Source organism: Homarus americanus, unplaced genomic scaffold (assembly GCF_018991925.1).
Source record: "Homarus americanus isolate GMGI-L3 unplaced genomic scaffold, GMGI_Hamer_2.0 scaffold9181, whole genome shotgun sequence".
Lineage (NCBI taxonomy): Eukaryota > Metazoa > Arthropoda > Malacostraca > Decapoda > Nephropidae > Homarus > Homarus americanus.
This window is the reverse complement of record NW_024719959.1, coordinates 142,501-165,885: the sequence shown is the minus strand read 5'-3', so window position 1 is coordinate 165,885 and position 23,385 is coordinate 142,501. Positions and strand designations below refer to the sequence as shown.

At 44.2% G+C, this 23,385-nt stretch overlaps 1 protein-coding gene across 2 annotated transcripts in view; it reads left to right on the top strand.

The window, feature by feature from the left end:
- Nucleotides 1–23,385, top strand: part of LOC121860332 — a 95,732-nt gene that overhangs the window by 21,516 nt on the left and 50,831 nt on the right. The window contains exons 1-2 of one of the 2 annotated variants that reach the window (XM_042357401.1): nt 7,130–7,253; nt 19,716–19,769. The exons of the other annotated variant lie outside the window; for it this stretch is intronic. The gene's annotated coding sequence lies outside the window, so the exon portion shown is untranslated. Of the gene's footprint in view, nt 1–7,129; nt 7,254–19,715; nt 19,770–23,385 lie in introns of those variants that run through there. 2 annotated transcript variants of the gene reach the window in all.

Sequence of the window (23,385 nt, the reverse complement as noted above, 5' to 3'; positions counted from 1 at the left end):
CGAACTCTGCCTTAAGATTCCTGTTGTTGTGAAGACGTTCTCAGATGACGACGTTTAGGAGTGTTTATGGAAAGATGGAAGGAGGAAGTGGATAAAAACGAAGGAATAAGTGATAGAGAAGGATAAGAGCATAGGAAGTGGAATAAATGGTAGATGGAAGATAGAAGATGAGATGAATAAGCGACAGAGATGAATAAGAAACTAAGATGAGGAATGAATGGTAGAAGATGGAAGAGGAAAGAAGTGAGAGAGCCTCCTCCTCCTCCTACTCCTCCTCCTCTTCCTATTCTTCCCCCTCTTCATCCTCCTGCTCCTCCTCCTCCTCATCTTCTTGTTCCTCCTCTTATTCCTCTTGTTTCTCTTCCTCCTCCTCCCCCATCCTCTTGTTCCTCCTCCTATTCCTCTTCTTCCTCTTCCTCCTCCTCTCCCTCCTTCACACCTAGGGCTTGATGGTGCACGAAAGGTGATGGTCGTAGGGGGGGGGGGTTGTCTCTTCCGGCCAGGTAATTACCCCTTGTGTTCAGGGTGAGAGAGAGAGAGAGAGAGATTTCCCCATCTTTCCTACCCACTCACCTGCCTTTCCCACTCAACCAGTCCACCCACACACCTTCTCTTCACACCCAATCTCTTATTCTACCCACACGCCCACCCGCCCACACGGCCACACCCATGCACACACCACCACCCCTGAAACATTCATACCAAGGTTACTGGGTAGTGTGGGTAGTGGTGGTGGTAGTGGTGGTAGTGTGGGTGGTGGTGGTGGCAGTGTGGGTGGTAGTGGTGGTGGTGGTGGTGGCAGTGTGGGTGGTAGTGGTGGTGGGGGTGGTAGTAGTAGATGTGCGTGCAGTATAATAATGCTATCACCCCCCCACCCCCACCCCCACCCCCACCCCCCTCTCATCCCCCTGTACAGCAAGGATCACCACAACTTAACTAATGATTATATATCCAACCATAGTTCCCCACACACACACACACACACGCACACACACACACACAATGCACACACACACACACACACACGTACACACACACACACACACACACACACACACACACACACACACACACACACACACACACACACGTACACACACACACACGTACACACACACACACACGTACACACACACACACACACACACACACACACACACACACACACACACACACACACGTACACATGCACACACACACACACACACGTGCACACACACACACACACACACACACACACACACACACACACACACACACACACACACACACATACACTTGTATATACTATTACTCAAAAAAACAAAAATCATCTGTTGTAATTTAATCTCATATCTTTGGTATAAGAGTAAATTTAATAAATGTATTTCAGATGATAATTTATTTTACTTAGAAACTTTATCAAGAAAATGAAACAAAATTACAGACATGATGTAAGAAATGAGTTTAATTTATTGTGAATGATGGGGTGGTCGACACACACACACACACACACACACACACGTTCCAATAATCAATGTAAAAAAAAAATCATTCGAACAAGCAATAAGAACTGACTACTAAACCAGGAAGGAATTAAACCCTAATCACTATAAACCCGAATCAAATTAAAACTCGAATAAACCTAAACCAATTATTTTCATAGAGTCAACAGTGTTACCAAATAGACTTGAATTACTGTGAGGTGAAAGATCTGGCTACACTGCACCTCCCTCGTTAATTAAGCATATATATATAAAAAATACTCGGATTGGTATTAATTGGAAAAGCGATTTATTTTAGATTTTTATTGACATATCATCTCATTAATCTGATGGCGTGTTTGTGTGTGTGTGTGTGTGTGTGTGTGTGTGTGTGTGTGTGTGTGTGTGTGTGTGTGTGTGTGTGTGTGTGTAGTGTGTGTGTGTTTTCCGTGTTTTTTGTGTGTGTTTTGTTGGGGTCTACACACACACACGTACACACACACACACACACACACACACACACACACACACACACACACACACACACACACACAGACTTCCTCAGTGACCGACGCCAAGCTGTACGCTTCCGAGGGGCTGTCTCCACCTTTCAGTCACTCACCTGTGGCGTCCCCCAAGGCACCAAGATGGGACCACTCTGCTTCCTTATGCTCATCAATGATGCCCTAAGAGAAGCCCCTGCTCGCTGGAAATATGTCGACGACTCCACCATTGGGATCAGCGTCAACAATTCCGCTCCCAACTATACCGCCCTTCAGGATTTATTGAACAGTCTCCAAAACTGGGCCACCAACAACCATGTCACCATCAACCATACCAAGACAATGGTTATGCACATCAACCTCTCCTCCGACATTGTCCCACCTCCTTCCATTACCCTAGGTCCGAACACACTCCAGGTTGTAGATTCCACGAAGCTCCTCGGCGTCACCATAGACAACAAACTAAATTGGAAACCACACGTCAGTGAAGTTGTCAAATCCTCCAGTTTCCGTCTCCACCTCCTCCGCCGACTCAAGTCCTCGGAGTTCCTGCACCGAGCTCCTCAGTGTATACACAACATTCATACTTCCCAAGCTCACCTATGCCTCCCCCACCTGGTCTTCCTCCCTAAATGCCACACAACGTAAACACCTAGAAAAAGTGCAAAAGAGGGCATGCAAGATTATTCTCTCCCTTCCTACTCCACATATCAAGAAGCGCTCAACACACTGACCCTTTCGACTCTCACTGACCATCACCACGACCTCATCTGCAAATTTGGTAAGAAGCTTCTACACCATCCCCGACACCGGCCCCTACTACCACCTGAGATCCCCTGTCCGAGAATTGCTGTTCGACACCACAACCGCATCCAGCCCATACGTGCACGAACTGATCGCTATAAGAACAGCCCAGTCCCAACCATTGTAAAAATTATCAATAACATGTAATAAATCAGTGTATTCACTCCCAGTAAACACTGCTCCCTACACTGTCACTATGTTGAAATGAACTGTATTTTGAGCTGATCCCCATCTAAGTTACTATATGTCTTATTTGTGTCACTTATGTCACTTGTATATTATTTGTAATTCGTAACCCATTCCCCAAATATGTAACTGTATATTTTTCAGCCTTCTGGCTGCCAAGCTCTTTCAATAAACCTGTTAATTATTATTATTATTATTATTACACCTCAATACCCTCCCTCCTCACAAGACTAAATAACAATGCAAATCCCCAGAGAGTCATTTCTCCTCCCCACCCCCACGAGTTGACATACAGCTGGCCATGAATCACTGTGTATAAAGAAATGTTGAGATAGAGGTGCGTGTTATCCATCCATACTGTAGTGTGATTGATGGTCAAACTCATCAACTTTTGCCAGGGTGAAAAAAAAAGAAAAAAGGAAATTGGAGAATTGAATAAATTGTTGGTAGCGTGCTGACTTGTGTGGAGGATTTGGCGCAGTGTGTTTATTCAATTTGATTTCTTTTATTTTTTGAGGGGGTGGGGGAACGAGGAAGGGTTGTGAGAATAGAATGTGGTTTTGACGTAACCTAACCTAACCTAGCCTTACCTAACCTAACCTAACCTAACCTAACCTAACCTTTACCTAACCTAACCTAACCTAACCTAACCTAACCTAACCTTTACCTAACCTAACCTAACCTAACCTAACCTTTACCTAACCTAACCTAACGTAACCTAACCTTTACCTAACCTAACCTAACGTAACCTTAACCTAACCTAACCTAACCTAACCTAACCTAACCTTTACCTAACCTAACCTAACCTTTACCTAACCTAATCTACCACATCCACATTCCGCTGTTCACACCCATAACGATAAAGGATAACTGTTATGAGGTATTGAAATGTTCTTGCGTGTTCTTCATCTGTTGTGGGTTTTGTTATTGATATAATCTGTTCATTTTGTTCTTGCAAGGTGTGTATAATGACTTTCTTAGGGGGTCATTTGTTATTCTTCATTTGTGTGCGTGTGTGTGTGTTTGCGTGTGTGTGCGTGTGCGTGTGTGATAGATACTGTAGATAGATATAAGACACAGATAGACAGAAGGATTCGAACCCACCCACGATTCAAATCCAGCCACGATTCGAAACCACCCACGATTCGAACCCACACACGATTCGAACCCACCTACGATTCGAACCCACCCACGATTCGAAACCACCCACGATTCGAACCCAACCACGATTCGAAACCACCCACGATTCGAACCCAACCACGATTCGAATCCAGCCACGATTCGAACCCAATAAAACTGGATCCCATATATGACCAATCGTCATTCACCATCAAAACTAAAAAAAAAAATAGTAATAACCAATTTGTTGATGGTTATTAACTCCGTCACTACAGTCATTGCATATATATATATCACTCAGTCTGATGTATAAATGTTTGTTTGTGTCTGTTTGTGCAGTAATCAGTCGCTGTTAGGATGGTGTATTGTGTGTGTGTCTGTCTGTCTGTCTGTCTGTCTGTGTCTGTCTGTCTGTCTGTCTGTCTGTCTGTCTGTCTGTCTGTCTCTGTCTATCTGTCTGTCTTTGTCTCACTCTATTTCTCTTTCTCCATTTCTCTTCATTTATGCTTAACTATCTCTCGATCTGTATTTAGAGAGAGAGAGAGAGAGAGAGAGAGAGAGAGAGAGAGAGAGAGAGAGAGAGAGAGAGAGAGAGAGAGAGGCACTGTGTTGCTGAACATTATATAACACTAAATCACGTTTAACGATCCGTGAATTTAATGACCCTGGTCGAGTAGTGGCCCGATAAACAAGAGGTCCCGATTATCCCAGTCCCGATCCCATCCGTCCCGATTATTTCCGCCCCGATTATCCTCGCCCCGATTATTTCTCTCCTGATTATCCTCTTCCGGATTATTTCCGCCTCGATTATTTCCGTCCCGATTATTTCCGTCCCGATTATCCTCGTCCAGATTATCTCCGTATCGGTTACTTCCCATAAACCGATTTTTTATTCTCTTGCCGATTATCCTCGTCCTGATTCTGCCTGTTCCGATTATGGTCCATTCTTATTAACCCCGACCCGATTCTCCCGGATCCGATTATTTCCGTCCAGATTATTACCGTTCCGATTATTCCCGTACCGATTATTCCCGTCCCGATTATTCATGTCTCGACTACTTCCGATTTTTCCCCGCCCCGATTGCACAGGACCCGATTATTCCGATCACAATCATTCCCCACACCGATTTTACACGTACTGTACCATTAAGAAATCTGTCCCTACAGATATTTAATTACTAAAATACTCCTTAAATCTGTTAGCTCAGGTTTCTGGTGCACCAAAACGCGGAGTTACTATTTAGACAGATTTTCTGAGATTTAGACAGATTTTCAGATATTTTGGCAGATTTAAACCGAGTTTGATAGATTTTGACAGAAAACCGACTTTTGATATATTTTCAGAGATATAGACAGATTTTGACAGATTCTTCCCTTTAAGGTACACAAAATTGTCTGGTCTAAATTACTCGTATGAAATGTTTGTAGTGAAACGTTTGTGTATAATTTATGCTTTAAAGAGAGAGAGAGAGAGAGAGAGAGAGAGAGAGAGAGGACCCAGGATTCTCATAAAATACTCACACACTTAAAGTATCTTTCTCTTGATCGTAACTTGATGTAATGATGATGTACGTTAAGATAAATAATTTGGTTTGTGTGAATAATTTGATAATTTTTGGCGTATAAATTTTGTTTTTTTCCTTCAACTGACAGATCTGTTTGTTGATTATTTTTTGTTTGTGTTATGAATCTTTTATCTGTCTGTCTGTCTGTCTCTTTCTCAATGTTTCTCTCTCTCTCTCCCTCTCTGTCAGTATTGTTATATTTTTTATAATTCCCAGCGGATGTGGGGCCTAGCGCGTCTTAATTGGCTGACACACTTACCATGACGGTTTTTGATTGGTAGTTGTCTTTACATTTGACTCTGCACTATTGATGATTAAGGTGGAAGGACAGTAGTAGTGTGGCCCATTAGAACAGGGACCCATTAGGACAGGGCCCATTAGAACAGGGCTCATTAAAATTTGACTCTGCACTATTGAATGGTTAAGGGGGAGGTGAAGTACTAAGGGCCCATTTAAAGAGGAACCCATTAGAACAGGGGCCCATTAGGACAGGGGGGTCCATTAGAACAGGGGCCCAGTGTGATCAGCCACCAATCTTGTGTGGTCTATATGTGGTGAGTGGCTTACAACACTCTCAACCTCCCAACCATCCGTCTCCATCCATCTCTCTCACTCTCTTCCTCTCTCTCACTCGTTCCCTCTCTCTCTCTCTCTCTCTCTCTCTCTCTCTCTCTCTCTCTCTCTCTCACTCGTTCCTTCTCTCCTTTCAGCCTTACCTCCCTCAACTTTTCCTTCTCTCTCTTTTTCATGCCTTCCCATCCTCCCCTCCTCCTCCACTTCCTATCTCTCTTCCCTCCCTCTCTCCTCGCCCTCTCTCCTCTCCCTCTCTCTCATTCAGGTAATAATTTCCGGAGGTAAATAGGATGTTGAAGCTGAGGTGATAATTTTTTCTTTCTTTCTTTCTTTCTTTCTTTCTTTCTTTCTTTCTTTCTGTTAGACCACAATTACGAAAGAAACTCATTTAAGAATCTTCCGGGTCATGAAGTCGACATCACGTTAAGACTCGACCCTGAATTAGTGCTTTCTCTAATGTTCAATTTCAAGAGATGAAAATTGTCGTAAAAATGTTATCAACTACAGAAAGGAAAGCGATGCAGATGACAGGTACTAAACTCTGAATTCTCAAAGGTTCCTACGTAAAATTTTCCTCCTGACTAGTGACTTGAGAACGTATCTAACTGACTCACTTAAGTTACGACACAAAGATGGATTCTCAAAGGTTCCTACGTAAAATTTTCCTCCTAACTAGTGACTTGAGAACGTATCTAACTGACTCACTTAAGTTACGACACAAAGATGGATTCTCAAAGGTTCCAACGTAAAATTTTCCTCCTAACTAGTGACTTGAGAACGTATCTAACTGACCCACTTAAGCTAAACCATTAAAAAATAATGTCCAAGATGGAGGAAATATTGTACAGAGACTCTACCACGTTTCGTTTATCACAGCAGTAGTGGTGACAGCAGTAGTGGTGACAGCAGTAGTGGTCACAGCTCACGGTATTGATCTCATCTCACGCGCTGCTGCTGAAGTTTTCCCAGAAGTGACTCTTGAGGAGTTGTTGGCCTTCACAGACGCTTGTATGAAGTGGCCGCCTGGGGGGAGTGCCAGTGTAAGTGGTGACAAGAGACCCCGTACTATGTGAGTGCACAAACCTACCTAACTTAATCTAACCTAACAACCTAACATAACTTACCCTAACCTAACCTATCAACCTAACGACCTAACCTAACGTACCCTAACCTAACCAAATCAAATCTAAACCAAACGTAACCCATCTCAACACAAATATACAGAAGAGTTGTTTGGTATATAACATCAAGGTGGAGACTCGATATTTTGATGAGGATTACCAGCGTGTGTTGTTGTTGTTGTTGACCGAGAGAGAGAGAGAGAGAGAGAGAGAGAGAGAGAGAGAGAGAGAGGATCAATATGGTGTGATTGATTCGAGAGCTTTATGCTCATCGCTGCTGGCTGCTGGTGTTGGTATTCTTGACTCTCTAAATTATTCCTTGGTAAATTAGGCCCCAGGTCTACTATGTCCCGATTTAACCTAACCTAACCTAATCTCCACCACTTCTACCACCATCACTACTATTACAACCACAACAATCACCGCTATCACTACCACCACCACCACTACCAGTACTACCACCACCACCACTACCACTATCGCAACTACTATCATACCTCCTCCTACCACCGCGTAAGTTACTACAGACACACGTTGTCATCAGCGCCACTTTGTAAATCATTTAATGGAGAGACGAGAAAGTGTTAGGGGTGAGGGGGAGATGGAGAGGGATGAGGGGGAGGGGGAGAGCGGTGAGGGGTGAGAGAGGTGAGGGGGAAAGGAGTAGCCAGGAATTTATATACCTGTCAATCTTTTAAGAGTGTGTGTGTGTGTGTGTGTGTGTACAGGGTGGTATAATGCGTCTAGTGTGGCAGCATTATGTTAGTGTTAAAGTGCAGACACTGCTTGCTCCCTCTCGCTTTCACCTACCACCGCTGGCTAGCACACGTGGTAAACAGGGAAGCAACTTGCAGAAGTCTTCGCCTGCTAGTACACAGCTTCTTCACCATCAAGACTCCTGCTGTGCCTCCTCGTGGCAACACACGGTAACTGGGTGCCTCGTGGGCCCAGGCTAGACCAGCAGGGGATCTCGTAGCAGCAGTGGACCTCAGAGGGACGGTGAATAATCCCACTGGCATGTGGACACGTCCTGGCGCCTACCAACCACTGCCCCGCTGCCTTGCGGATTAACCTTCGTAGGTATAAAGCTACGGGAGTAAACCCCGAACGAAAAATCTGCGGTGGAGCCCCGCATCAGGCAGACGACCTCACTCTTGTTGCTCACACTGAACGCGACCTTCAGGAGATCCTGAATACCTAATCAGATGCCTATGCACACTTCGGCTTTGAGGTGAATATATACAAGACTCAGATTCTCTTTCAGCCTGCCCCTGGTTCAGACACACCACCAGATGTGCATCTCAAGCCTCTGGCAGACTCCCTACCCATGTCTTCAACTGTAGGGAGCTGAAATTTTCTCCAAAATTACACATATATCGAACAATGATCCTCCCCACCCTGCTATATGGCAGCGAGACATGGGTCACATACAGGAGGCACCTCAAGGCACTTGAAAACTTTCACCAACGTAGTCTACGTTCCAGCCTCCGAGTTCCCTGGGAAGACAAGAGAACAAATGCCAGTATTCTCGCTAACACCAACTGTAGGAATATCGAGGCTACCATTATCCATGAACAACAAAACGTTAGACTGGCCATGTTAACCTCATGGACGACAGTAGACTGTCAAAGCAGGTACTTTACAGTCACCTAGCGAATAGTAAACGTAACGCTGGCGGGCAACTGAAAAGGTATAAGGATAGTCTTAAGACAATCCTGAAAAAGTGCCAAATGGACTCCCTCACCTGGGAGACGATTACTCCACACTGTAACGCTTGGGGGAGCACCACACGAGGTATCAATACTCTCGAGTTAGCCCGACTGCATACCGAGGCAGACAAGCGCCAACGCCGGAAAGACGCTACCGCCGCCCCTCCCGCACTAGATGTAGCCTTCCACACGAGCAACATATCTGCCGGTCCAGTATCGGCCTCTCTAGTCACCTCAGAGCTCACCAATGAAGGTGCCGTCCCTAATAACTCATATTATTGTGTCATAACTGGATGATCGTCATACTCGATTCCGAGTGACAGGAAAGTAGTAGTAGTAGTGTGTGTGTGTTAATTTAAAATAGAAAGAGACATATTTAATGATGATGATGATGACGATAATGATGATGATGACGATGATGGTGACGATGATGACAATGATGAATATGATGATGATGGCGATGATGATGGCGGCGATGACGAGGACGATGATGACGAGGACGATGATGACGAGTACGATGATGATGATGACGATGATGATGATGACGAGGTACATCCCAGCCTCCAGGGGTTAATCTCCGGTACAAGATTACGTTAACTTGATGATGAAGAAACTTAATTTCCAGGGACCTTATGGCGTTAAATTGTGGTGATTTTCTCTCTCTCTCTCTGTCGGTTCGTCTCTGCCCTGTCTGACTGTGTGTGTGTCTGTTTGAATGTCTGTCTTTCTGTCTGTTTATCTGATCTGTAGCCCTGTGTGTTCCTCTCTCTCCATGGACACACACACACACACACACACACACACACACACACACACACACACACACACACACACACACACACACACACACACGCACACAGCACACACACACACACACACACACACACACACACACACACACACACACACACACACACACACTCACACACACACACACACACACACACACACACACACACACACACACACACACACTTCACCCTATACTAAACAACAATACAGGGTGATCCAAAATGAATATATATAATAATACCTGGGGCCTTTTTTTCCATGGTTCTGTAATGATTCTATTGCCTGTATGTTTCATTACACAGCGAGGAATTATTATATTAAAATTATCATTAATTATCGTTAAATTGGATTATTCATTGGTAAATAGGATTATCTTATTAAAGTGATGAATAATCCAAATTAATCCTAAAGGGGATTTAATAGTTTGTAATCTGGTGTTTGTATTATGGTGATGTGTTGATGTATAGGTAGTGTCTGTCTGTCTGTCTGTCTGTCTGTTTGTTTGTTTGCTTGTTTCTCGACTTTAAGCTCGTGTGTGTGTGTGTGTGTGTGTGTGTATACCCAAACGTTCCATTCTTCTCTATTCCTAACTGTTACCTAACTGTTACGTAGATATCCCAAGTTGGGTCGAGTCATCTCCGTGTTCTCCAGCCCGTAAAATGAAGTGCCGAATTTAGAATACTTGGCTTATTTCAGTTATGGAGTTTTTCCTTACGGATTCTCTTTCTTCTTCTCTCTCTCTCTCTCTCTCTCTCTCTTGGCGTCATATGTAAGACTTTTAGATATAAATAAACACAAAAAAGAGACAGAGAAAAACAGTGAAGAGCGATAAAGAGAGAGAGAGAGAGAGAGAGAGAGAGAGAGAGAGAGGCTGTTCTAAATTATCGCTATTTCTCTTCCCCTGTCTCTCATTTATCTACTTTTATTTTTATTCCCTTCTCCCTCTCCCCCTTCTTTTTTCTTTCCTCTCCCTTTCTCTCCCCTTTCTCCCTTTCCTTCCCCCCATTGGCTTCAGGTAGGACCAAGGAGAATTAATGGTATAACCTAAAATTAATAGGTAATGATTTTAGTATATCATATATAATGGTTTTAGGTAAAGTAGAAAACCCTTAAAAACACATTAAAAACCATTAAAACACAAGACTTGTTTTTAAATACCAGACAAAGGCAAAACCAAACACAAACACCAAATTTAAATAAGAAAAACTAAAAAAAATAATAAAAAAAAACGAAAAAAATGTGTTTAAATTAGTATTTTCAGGGGTTAGGGAAGACAATGGTACAGGACAGAAGGAAGTAGGAGGTAGATTGACCTTACTTCATGGCCCATGAGCCCTTATTGCCTCCCTAAAGTCCAAGGGATTAGGAGTTGGAACCGACCTAACTTGTTTGCCATGGAATACTGTGTTGTGTGTGTGTGTAGGAGAGAGAGAGAGAGAGAGAGAGAGAGAGAGAGAGGACCCTGAATGAATGAATGGATGAATGAATGAATGAAAGGATAGAAGCCTTAAGGAGACGTGAATGAAGGATAGAAGCAACGAGACGTGAATGAGAAGATAGAAGCCTTAACGAGACGTGAATGGAATAGAAGCCTTAACGAGACGTGAATGAAGGGAAGGTGGAAGGACTTCAGAGTACATCGGCCAGGACATATCAGATAACCAGTCGCCCTTATCAGAGGATAGGGGTCATCCATCAGCTACCTGATGGATGAGGGAGGAGGGAGGGAGGAGGGAGGAAGGAGAGATGGTTTCGAGGGATGGAAGGGGGGAAGGAGAGGGTTTGAGGGAGGGAGGGAAGGAGAGACGTGGGGAGGAAGGAAGGATGCAGAGGGTTGGGAAGGATGGAAAGGATGGATAGAGGGTGGATGAGGAAGGATACTGTTGAGAAGGGAGGAAGGAGAACACATACACTATATTACCTTCCTGCTCTAATTCACCCTAAACTCCCTTTCTCCCCCCTCCCCTTACCTTCCCCCACCTCCCTACCTCCCCCCTACCTCCCCCCACCTCCCTCCCCCTCAAACCCCCTCCTCCCTCCTCCCTCCTCCTCTCACTTCTTCCCCCCCTCTGTCCTAATCACCCCTAAGAGAGTTCAGAATCAGGAAATTGGGTAGAATTTCCTTTAAGATCGTCCAAATGGGAAGTGTGGGAGCGGGAGCAATGGGGTGTCTGTCTGTCTGTCTCTCTGTCTGTCTGTCTGTCATTGTATCATCTGTCTGTGTGTTTATCTCCACTTCTCTGTGTGTCTGTGTCTGGTTCTGTTGTCTGTCTGTGTTTACCTCTCTCTCACTGCGTCTTCCTATCGTAGTTATTAGTTTAAGGAACAAGATTGGATTACACGATGATGGAATCTGCAGAGAAGAGGATAGTGCCAGGATAGTGCCAAGATAGTGCCAGTATAGTGCCAAGATAGTCAGATATTACCAGAATAGATAATCATTACACACACAGACACACAAAGACACACACACAGACACACACACACACACACAGACACACACACACACACACACACACACACACACACACACACACACACACACACACACACACACACACAGGTAAGATATAGTCGTGGTGGTAGAGAGAGTAGTCACCTGCAATAATCAGGCTACGTACGTGTCTGATTTGGACATGGTTTGAGGACTATATAGTGCTGCTTTGAAATGGCAGCGGTGATCGACATGGGTGTTTATTCACGTATTATATCGGTGTTAGTCATATGTCTAAATCGGCCTCAGGATTGCTTTAGAAATAGTAAATACCACCATACACTAACACCTACACTACACACACACCCTCACACACACCCTACACCACACACACCCCACACCACACACCCCACCCCACACACACACCTACACCACACACACACCAACCTACACACAACCTACACACCTACACACCCCACACCACACACACCCCACACCACACACACCCCACCCCACACACACACCACACACACACCCCACACCACACACACCCCACCCCACACACACCCCACACCACACACACCCCACACCACACACACCCCACACACACACCCACCCCACACACACCCCACACCACACACACCCCACACCACACACACCCCACACTACACACACCCCACACCACACACACCCCACCCCACACACACACCCCACACTACACACACCCCACACTACACACACACCACACACACCCCACACTACACACACCTACACACACACACACCCCACACCACACACACCCCACACTACACACACCCCACACCACACACACCCCACACCACACACACACCCACACACCCTACACTACACACACACCCCACACTACACACACACACACACACCACACACACCCCTACACTACACACACACCCCACACTACACACACCCCACACACACACACCCCACACACACACACCCCACACCACACCTACACACACCCACACTCACACACCACCCCACCACACACACACCCCACACACACACACCCCACCACACACACCCTACACACACACACACCCCCCTACACACACCACACACACACCCTACCCCACACACACCCCACACACCACACTATACACACCCACACACACCCTCACACACACTCTCGGCTGATGGTAGCTTGTATGAGGTCCCTGGTATCTCTTGAATATAAATTGTTTTGCATATTGAATGTATTTCTGGTGACAACAAAAACACACCCATGGGAGTGTCTTTCTTTGGGGTGTGGGCGGTGGTAGGTGGGGTGGGGTGGTGGGGGGAGGGGTGTTGTGTGGTGGTAGGGATTGTGGGTGGTGGTGATGATTTTGTGGGTGTTTATTTTACATTTTCTCTCTACTTTCTCTTTTCTCTTTTCAATTACATTTTCTCCTACTTTTCTTATTTAACACTTTCTTTACTTATTCCCTTTCTTCCTTTATTATTATATCTGTTTCTTACTTCATGTTTATTCTTAGTTAAAGTGAATTTGTTTCTCGACGTTAAATAGTCTTTGGTTTGGGAGTTTTTCTTAATTAAAGTTGTTTAGCAAATAAATTGTAATGAATAAATTGGATAATATATATGTAAATTTTTTAACGAAGAGGAGGAGAGGATTGCACACACACACACACACACACACACACACACACCCTACACTACACACCCACTACACACACCCTGCCTACACACACCCTACACACACCCCTCCCCACACACCCCTACCCCTACACACACCCCACACACACACACCCCACACTACACACCTACACTACACACACCTCCACACACCTACACTACACACCCTACACTACACCTACACTACACACCCTACACCTACTACACTACACACACCCTACACACACACACCCTACACACCCTACACACACACACTACACACCTACACACACCCTACACACACACCCCTACACACACCCTACACACACCCTACACACACACACCCCTACACACACCCTACACACACCCTACACTACACACACCCCTACACACACACACACCCCACACACACACTACACACCCCACACACACACACACCTACTACACACACCTCTACACACACCCTACACACACACACACACACACACACACACACACACCCTCCTACACACCCCTACCCTACACACATCTCACACCTACACACACTCTCCCGGCTGATGGTATGCTTGTGGGGTCTAGTATCTCTGAATATAAATTGTTTTGCATATTGACAATGTATTTCTGTGTGACAACAAAAACACACCATAGTGTCTTTCTTTGGGGTGTGGGCGGTAGTAGTGGGGTGAGTAGTGAAAGTGAGAATGTGAGTGTTGTCAGAGATTGTAGGTGTGGTAGTGATAATTTTATGGGTGTGTATTTTATTTTCTCTCTACTTTCTCTCTCTTTCTCTTTTCAGTACATTTCTCTCTACTTTTCTTCTCTTTCTCTTTTCATACATTTCTCCTACTTTCTTATTTAACACTTTCTTTACTTATTCCCTTTCTTCCTTTTATTATATCTGTTTCTTACTTCATTTTATTCTTAGTTAAGTGAATTTGTTTCTCGACGTTAAATAGTCTTTGGTTTGGGGTTTTCTTAATTAAAGTTGTTTAGCAAATAAATTGTAATGAATAAATTGGATAATATATATGTAAATTTTTAACGAAAGGAGGAGAGGATTGCACACACACACACACACACACACACACACACACACCTTGGTACTGTAGGGGTTAAGTCATCGTACTCAAGGGGTTAAGTCATCGTACTCCAGGGGTTAAATCATCACCAGTTAGATACAGTCACCCAGTCATCACCAGTTAGATACAGTCACCCAGTCATCACCAGTTAGATACAGTCACCCAGTCATCACCAGTTAGATACAGTCACCCAGTCATCACCAGTTAGATACAGTCACCCAGTCATCACCAGTTAGATACAGTCACCCAGTCATCACCATCATCAGGGTCTGGTAAGGGAAATGTGTCTGTGTTTGTCATGGGTCGGTTGCTTTCCCTCCACTCCCTCCTTCCCTACCTTCCCTCCCTCCCTCCTAACCCTCCCTCCCTCCTTAACCCTCCTCCTTCCCTCCCTAACCCTCCCCTTCCTTCCATCCCTTCCCTCCTCCTTCGCTCCTTTCCTTCTTTTCCTTCCCATCAGACCCCTCCCTCACTAGTCGTTCCTTCTCTCAACCCTCTTCCTTTCCTTCCCTCCTTCCCTACTTCCTCCCCCCCTCCCCCCCTTCCTTCCCCTGTACTGCCGACTTTCTCTTCTGTGAGTGTCTGTGAGTGCCACTAATTACTACTACTACTACTGCTACTTCTGTACCACTAATACTTCGGTACCACTACTACTACTAATGATAATATAACAACTACTATTACTGCTGCACTACCACCACTACTACCATCACTAATATTGCCACTATTCGACCACTACTACTACCGCCACTAAGGGCCATTACCTCTACATCTCTGCCACCACCATCCTACCACCACTACCACCATCATCACTACCACCACCACCACCATCATCATCATCATCATCTCTCACGTCTAGTGCCACTTATTTCCACCACTACCAGCGCCATCATCTCCATTATAGCAACTACTATCTTCGCTACTGACACACACACACACACACACACAGTATAAATCATCGTACTGAAGGGTTAAGTCACCCCACCCGGTAACATTGGCATTACCTGTGTTATTGGGTTACCGAGACGCACACCTGTAGTTCTGTTTGCTTCACACCTCTCCCTCTATAACACTATGGCTGTAGGAGAGAAGGGCTTGTATACCATAATGCTCAACCCTCCGTCCCACAACCCGTCAATTACCGTCACTTACCCACTATATCTTCCATCCAGAGGTGTATTTACTCTCCTCGCCCTCTTCCTCCTCTTCCTCTTCCTCTTCCTCTTCCTCCTCCTCCTCTTCCTCCTCCTCCTCCTCCTCCTCCTCCGGTAGTGCCTCGGCTTCCTAAGAGAGTTAAGTAGGAAAGGATTAGGGCGAGAGGAAATATGTCCTTGTATCTTAAACTTTTTAATGTTCCTTCATGACGCGGACCAAACTCAGGGTAATGTATTTCCTCTGAACATTCTTAAAGGATTAGTTTCTTCCATTAAAAAGTCACTTGAAACTTAATACGTATTTCGCTTTTATGTTTGGTTACTGAAGAAAGAGTTTATTTTTTTTGGTGAGTTTATTTATATTTCAGTGATTTTATTTTATTTTTTTATTTTTTTATTTGTTTATTAAAGAAAGATTAATTTTTGTTGTTGTTTATTTTCTTATATGTGATGTATTGAAGGACGTGTTTTAAATTGACCTTACATGTCCTTCACCTAAGCCGCCCGAAGCACCAACGGATGGACTCCCACTAAAGGTCACACACACACACACACACACACACACACACACACACACACACACACACACCGGAGGAGCCTTGTCGACATGCATGATGTATCTGGTTCTAACCTTGACCCCTACAGCCAAGGTCACTATAGACGTGTGTTGGTAATCAATGTTCTTGGCTTATGTCTGTCTGTCTGTCTGTCTGTCTGTCTGTCTGTCTGTCTGTTTTTCATTACTCCTTCCTTCCCTTCCCACCAGACCCCTCCCTCATCTCCCTTAGTGCTTCCTCTTTCCTTCCCCTTCCTTCCCTTCCTACCAGGCCTCTCTCCCTCTTCTTCCTTCCTTCCTTACTTCCTTCCTCCCCCACACCAATCGTTCCCTTCTTACCAGACCCTCCTTCCCTCCCTCCTTCCCTTCTCATCAGGCCTCTCCGTTCTTCCTTCCCTCCACCCCACACCTCCTCCCTCCCCCCGATTCCTCCCTCTTACGCATTGCAGAACAACAAAGCAATCAATTACGACTCAAATGCAACCACCACCCCGTCAGCAACCACCCCGCCAACAACCACCCCCGTCAACCATCCACCACCCACCACCCACCACCCACCATCACTCCACCACCTACCACCACCACCTACACCACCCACCAACCACCATCCCCCCACACACACATGCTACACAGCCAATAGGATAACAGATAATGGATAACCAGTAACCAATAGGAAGCTACGATCTCCCAGACATATATAAGAGTCAGCCATCTTGTCTAGCTGTTCCTGTCAGTCGTCAAATGGACCAAAGCAGATGACGACGGCTCATTTGCATAGTCGTTATGTAACTCACTTGTGGCAGCTACCGAAGAGCCTGTCGGTCTAGCCTCTTGAGCATGTCGGTCTTGGCTCTTGATTCTGTCGGACTAGCCTCTTAAGCCTGTCGGTCTAGGCTCTTGATCCTGTCGGTCTAGGCTCTTGATTCTGTCGGTCTAGTCTTTTGAGTTTGTCGATAAAGGCTCTTGAGCCTGTCGGTCTTAGGCTCTTGATTCTGTCGGACTAAGCTCTTGATCCTGTCGGTCTAGGCTCTTGACCCTGTCGGTCTAGGCTCTTGATCCTGTCGGTCTAGGCTCTTGATCCTGTCGGTCTATGCTCTTGATTCTGTCGGACTAAGCTATTGATTTTCTCTGTCTAGACTCTTGATCCTGTCGGCCTAGGCTCTTGATCCTGTCGATCTAGGCTTTTGAGCATGCCAAAGACTAGACACTTGCCTGTACAGTTGGGGAAATGATGATAGTTCAGTGCAGTGCCAACCATATTGCTTCTTGGTGTACTGAAGGCATAGTGCGCAGTGTACTATATCCACATTGCCTCTAACACACACATATACATACATACCCGCAATACACACACACGCACACACACACACACACACACACAGTTATTCCTAGGTCGAGCTTCGATTTGATTACTTCAGTACTCTCAAGTATTTCCTCTGTCAGCTGATTACATTATTGAACCCTTGAGTACGCTAACTTAACCCCTTGAATACGATGCTAAACCCCCATTCCCCCGCCATGGGTATAATTGATTTGTCTAGTCTAGTCTAGTCTCTCTCTCTCTCTCTCTCTCTCTCTTCATCCTCAATGAAAATAAAAGTCTGTTGAAAAAAAGAGAAGGAAAAAAATCCCTAATCCCCAGACAAGAGAGAATCAGTATAGCCACAGGAGGGATTAGCCAGCCTCCCCTTCTAGCAGAGTGACAGAGAGACAGAGAGACAGAGAGACAGAGAGACAGAGCTTCAAACAAAAGACAAAAAATAGAGAGAGAAATAATAGGCAGAAAGGGGGGAAAAGATTCAAATAATAGAGCTGTAGATAATAGAAAAATATAGAGGTAAATAAACGGTAAAATAGTGTGTGTGTGTGTGTGTGTGTGTGTGTGTGTGTGTTTTATTATTATTATTATTAATTTTTATTATTATTATCACCACATTATCATCATCATTATCACCACCACCATCACTATCACCACCATCATCACCACCATCATCATTATCATCATCATTATCACCACCATCATCATTATCACCACCATCATCACTATCACCACCATCATCATTACCATCTATATAAAAAAAGGTCTCCATTATACGCCATATGCCAACCAGAACTGTCCACTAGGAACCTCCCGAGACAAAATAATTAATCAGAAAAGTTTTTGAATTAGGGAGACGAGGATGATATAGTGCTTCTGTCCTCTTGTTGTTAAATGGGGGGGAGTTTTTTGTTATAGGTGGGGGGGTGGGTGGGAGAGGGGGAGGTGAGGAAGGGGAGGTGGGAGGTTGGGAGGGGGGACTATACAAACTAAACTCTTCTTCCTGCTTCTTCTTCCTCTTTCTCTTTCTCCTTTTCTTCCTTCTTCGTCTCCTTAAAATCGAGTACTCAAACTAATCATCTCCCTCTCTTCCTCCTCCCATCCTCTCATCCTCTTTTTCCCCTCTTCCTCCTCCTCCTCTTTTTTCCCCTCTTCCTCCCATCCTCCTTTTCCACCTCTTCCTCCTCCTCTCTCTTTAAATCTCATCAACGAAGCTTAAAACTCGTAGACTAAAACTCTTACTGAAGTCACTTTCTCGACTCCTGATTCACAAAGACTCTTAACACAAACTCCCTTAACTTTCTCCCTTAACTTTCTCCCTTAACTTTCTACCTTAACTAAATAAACGTATCTAGTTAAGGTAGAGTTTCAGTATCATTTTGATGTCGTATTAGTTGTAGCAGTAAGAGAGGAAGGGGAGGGGGAGAGGGGAGGGGGAGAGGGGTAGGGGTGTTAGTTGTACTAGAGAGGGGGTGGGTGATAGTAGTTGTAGTAGTAGTATAATGGGCAGGGGGAGGGAATAGTAGATAGAGGGTCAGGGAGAGGGTCAGGGCGAGGGTCAGGGAGAGGGTGATTTTTATAATTGATTTTTTTGGTTGAGAATATTTTGACCTGTAGTGATTTAACATACACAAGTTAATATCAACAACAGGTAAAATTTTAACCCTTATCTTTCTTTCTCAACAGGTGAGATGGTGTTACTTAAGGTGTTACTTCATCAGGTGTTACGTGTTACTTCAGGTGAGAGTTCGGTGTTACTTTAGATGTTACTTAAGGTGTTACTTGTTATTTAAGGTATTATTAAATCAGGTGTTACTTAAGGTGTTAGGAGTTACTTGTTACTTAAGGTGTTACTTCAGGTGTTACGTGTTACTTCAGGTGAGAGTATGAGAGAATGAAGACCTAGATAGTGTTACGTGTCCCTTAATATTGTACAGTACGTAGAAGTAGCTATAGAGGCCAGGTAACACAGGTAAGAGGTCAACCATATTCTCCTCCTATATTAGTGATAGAACTGACTATATTAGACTCCTATATTAGTTATAAAAATCGACATATTATCGAAAGATGTCGCTATATGATTCTACTATATTATTGAAAGCGCTAGACCTATTAATAAAAGCGCTCACTCTATAAATAAAAGCGCTCGCAAAATTAATGAAAGTGCCAGACCTATTAATAAAAGTGCTCACTGTATAAATAAAAGCGCTCGCCATATTAATAAAAGCGCTCACTGGATAAATAAAAGCACTCGCTAATTAATAAAAGCGCTCACTGGATAAATAAAAGCGCTCGTCATATTAATAAAAGCTCTCGCCATATTAATAAAAGCGCTCGTCATATTAATAAAAGCTCTCGCCATATTAATAAAAGCGCTACACATTATAAAAGCGCCCTGCTATATTAATAAAAGACTTGTGGGTATATTACTGTCACGTGTGTAAAGTCAAGCGCTCACTTAAGCATGATATGTCCTTTAATACTGAGCCGTAACGTATTTAAGAAATGTTACTCTCTCTCTCTCTCTCTCTCTCTCTCTCTCTCTCTTCCCAACTCAGGTGTTTAAGAGCGTTCATTACTGCTACCGACACTCACTGACAGAACTCCAGGTGTTCACTTAATAAACTTGGGGGATCTCAGCTTGGAGTACACCATTCCGACTACTGTTCCTATAACGAGAGAGAGAGAGAGAGAAGCCTTCTTTCAACACCACACTGACCAAGGGCATCAGTGAGAACCTGGACAAACATTAGCCCCGAGTATCAATATTGACCCAGCAGAGAGAGGAACAAAGTGCTCCTAGTATTATGTTCAAATACACTAGAGTTTATGGTGGCTCTGAGGACGTATTTATAGTGATGGCATGTACAGTATATGAGTACCTGGCAACCCTCCCCTCCCCTCCCTCCCCTCTCTTATCCACCTTCCTTCCCCTCTCTTATCCACCTTCCTCTCCCCTCTCTTATCCACCTTCCTTCCCCTCTCTTATCCACCTTCCTCTCCCCTCTCTTATCCACCTTCCTTCCCCTCTCTCCCCTCACCTCCCCCTCCTTTCCCCTCCCCTCTCCACCTTTTCTTTCCCCCACCGCCTCCTCAACACCCCTCTTCACTTCCTCCCTCTCCATCTCCCAACCTCCCTCTCCTTGTCCCTCTCTTCCCCCTCACTGCCCCCACACTTGAAAATCCCCGAAAAAATAATAATAATGAAATGAAATAAGTAAATAATTTTATATATTTTTTCTACAATTTTAATAAACATTTTATATATAAATTTCAAGTTTATATATTTCACATATCTGAAGAAATTACTGAAAATAAATTGTATATATTTTTTTTCTTAATTTTCACAGGTATTTTCGATATAAATTACAGGTATCATAAATATATTTTTCTTATCGTAACTTTCCCTCAAAGGAAGTATTTTTACAAGGACTCTTACATAATATTTTTAAATTAAGTTTGCAAGACGAATTTTGATCAGTCTTATCTGTTAAAAAAATATATATATATATATATTTATTGTGACTTTGTTTTGTGGTCATATCGAGAGAGTTGGTTAACGTTTGTGAATAATTGTGAGATTATTATTATTATTATTACTATTATTATTATTATTATTATTATTATTATTATTATTATTATTATTATTATTATTATTATTATTATTATTATTATTATTATTATTATTATTATTATTATTATTATTATTATTATTATTATGTCCTGCATCAATAGCCACCAAACAACTCTTATAGTCCTTCACAATCACTTAATAATCATATGAGAAAAACCTTTAAGTTGAGGAATAAAAATATTTATTTCTGTTGACAATGAGTAGAGACTGATCGGGCAGCTGGCTTTGTGGCCTGGCGGAGAAACGACAGTAATCAAGTAATGTGTTTCCGGTTTCCCCTCCTTCTTCCCCTCTATTTTCCTTTTTTTTTTATTTCCCCTCTACCCCCCATGTCCTCCTCTACCCTATCTCCGCTCTACCCCATCTCCCCCATCTCCCCCTAACTCCCCTAACTCCCCATCTCCCCATCCTCGAGAGATTTATACCCCACCAGTACACCACAATAGATCAGGGTGATGGGCCGAGCTACTGGTAAAAGGTTAAGAAAACTCATCCTCTAAGAGTTTCTGTAATAACGCAAATTGACGAGGGGGTTACTCTCTCTCTCTCTCTCTCTCTCTCTCTCTCTCCGGTCTTTGGGTCTCTTCTTTCACCTTCTTTCTGTTTACCAAGCTCTATTATCCTTCTCTCCATATCTCCCTCCCTTCCTTGTTCATTTCCAACCTTCACTTCTTCCCTCCCTCCCCCTTTCCTCCTTAACCCTCTTCCACTCCTCCCTCTTTCTTACCTTCATCCCTTACTCTTCCCCCTACCTTCGTTCCTTCCCTCCTCCATCATTCTTCCTTCCTTCTTCCTTCCTCTCAGCTTCCTACTCCCTCCCCTCCCTCTCTCCCTCTACTGCCACTCACACTAACAAGGCCAACCACTATTAATAGGCAGCCATTACTCAGTGGGAGGTCCTCTCTCTCTCTCTCTCTCTCTCTCTCTCTCTCTCTCTCTCTCTCTCTCTCTCTCTCTCTCTCTCTCTCCCTCTCTCTCTCTCTTCTCCTTCACGTAGATAGAAACAGCAGACGTTAGGTTAGGTTAGGTTAGGTTAGGTTAGGAGAGGTCAGGATAGGTCAGGTCAGGTCAGGTCAGGTCAGAACAAGTCAGAAACAGGATAGGTCAGGTCAGGACAGGTCAGAACAGGTCAGGTAAGGTCAGGTCAGGACAGGTCAGAAAATGTTAGGTAAGGTCAGGACAGGACAGGTCAGAACAGGTTAGGTAAGGTCAGGCCAGGACAGGTTAGGTCAGGTCAGGTCAGGTCAGGTCAGGTCAGGTTTTTACGTTACCTTGACCTTAAGACCACTGACGACCTAAACCATCAACACTCTCCCCTCTCCCCTCCCTCTCTTCACTCACTTTTCCCCTTTTTCTCCCCTCACCGTCTCTCATTCATCCCTCTCCTCTCACCCCTCTTTCATTTCCTCTCTCTATTATACCCTGCTGTTACTCTCTCTCTCTCTCTCTCTCTCTCTCTCTCACCCTAGTTTTATCTCTCTCTCTCTTACTTCATCTCCATCCAATATATCAAAACATTATTGTCTCCTCTCCTTCTCCTTCCTCCTTCCTCTCCTCTCCTTCCTTCTCCTCTTCCTTTCCTCTCCTTCTTCCTCCTCCTCCTCTTTCTGTATTTCCTCCTCTGTGTGTTTCTTCCGTCTTATCCAATTTCCTCATACCTATCATCCCTTCTCTCTTCCCCTTCGCATCCACCCTTCCGTTCGTTCTACTCTACTTGCATAT